Raw genomic sequence first — 1,578 nt, forward strand, 5'->3', positions numbered from 1 at the left:
AGTGAATGCACCGTCTGTGACCACCTTAAGCATCGTTTTAGACAAGATGACCGTGTCTTGAGTGTATTCCATAGAAAATGCAGTGGTCACAAACGGTGCATTCACTCTCACGTAAAATGGTATAGTAATAAAAAGGGTGCTTCTGCAACCTACACATCAGAAAATCGAGTTGCCTGTTTGCCCATGAGTAAAGGCATGTTTTACTAGTAATGCAGAACTTACACATCAGTAAATCGGGTTGACTATCTGCCCATGGGCAGAGGCATGCTTTACTAGTAATGCAGAATAAGATCATCTAGGCTCGGTTTCAGGAGTAAACTTGGTAAGATAACAAAGCTTTCAAATTTTTACTTTTTATTTAAAACGATTAGCTGTGCAACTCATTTAAATTGCTGTTCAACATAATGTCACCAATAATTCTTAGGCAAACGAGAAGATGCTTCAATAATAATCAGTCTTGAAGTATGATTCAAATTAATACAGTTGCTAAATCAAACTGGTCCAGCTTTTAAAATTAAGGTTTTTAGTAGTTTAGTCAGTTGAGGTAAAGTCGACGAGTTGTACCAATTCAATAATATCAGAAAATGAATTTCCATATCTTTTGCGTCGTCCAGATTCATGGATCAGAAAGAGTATAGAAAAAAAAAATAATATTACTTGCGATTATTACAACATATAATACTTCAGAATGGATATGCAAAGCTCCAGACAGACTTGGGAAATTGTTTGTTGCAATTAAACAGAGATGTAAACCATATGTGAATCTGACAAAGTCCCAAATTTTGTCCCAAACATTCTTACGTAAATTCCATTTGAGAAAAATCTTTTTGACGTTTTCTGGACGATTCATTAGTAAGAGGCTTTACTTTACCACAACCTCGACAAGAAATTTTTCATATATGCATCATGAAACGTACCTTTAAAAAAACGCTTCATACGTTTGACGCTATAATCATCCTGATCCAACGTATCAATGTATTCCATAACAATTACATAATTACAATATTTTTCAATAATGCAACTGTTTCGCTCAAAATTGTAATCTCTGTATAACTCTCAACTTTCTCATCTGGACATACTTCGAGCCAAATATCAGACATTAGTGGCATCAATAAATTCTATAGATAAGGTTTCTTTCTCACAATTATCTATCGAGATCATATCTTCGTCAAGATTCACAAACGGAGGCATAATTGATCGTGTACCTGTACAAAGTTTCCTGTAGTTAACAAATTAATTATACGTTATCTCACATATTCCTAAATGAGTGTTCTACAAAAATTAAATTATCCACCGTTTACGGTTTTTACTTTTTGTTTAAAACGATTACCTATGCAACTCATTTAAATTGCCGTTCAACATAATGTCACCAATAATTTTTAGGCAAACGAGAACATGCTTCAATCAGACTAAAAGTATGATTTAAATTAATACAGTTGCTATATCAAACTGCTCCACCTTTCAAAAATAAAGTTTTTAGTAATTTAGTCAGTTGAGGTAAAGTCGATGAGTCGCACAAATTTTGAATAATATCTAAAAATGAATTTCTTAAAAAAGACCTAATACATGATAATAATT

At 32.8% G+C, this 1,578-nt stretch overlaps 1 pseudogene; it reads right to left on the reverse strand.

Moving 5' to 3' along the window:
- Positions 1 to 272: 272 nt before the first annotated feature.
- LOC108767635 (uncharacterized) lies at positions 273 to 1,362 on the reverse strand (annotated as a pseudogene).
- Positions 1,363 to 1,578: the final 216 nt, after the last annotated feature.

The sequence above is a fragment of the Trachymyrmex cornetzi genome, unplaced genomic scaffold (assembly GCF_001594075.2).
Source record: "Trachymyrmex cornetzi isolate Tcor2-1 unplaced genomic scaffold, Tcor1.1 scaffold702, whole genome shotgun sequence".
NCBI lineage: Eukaryota > Metazoa > Arthropoda > Insecta > Hymenoptera > Formicidae > Trachymyrmex > Trachymyrmex cornetzi.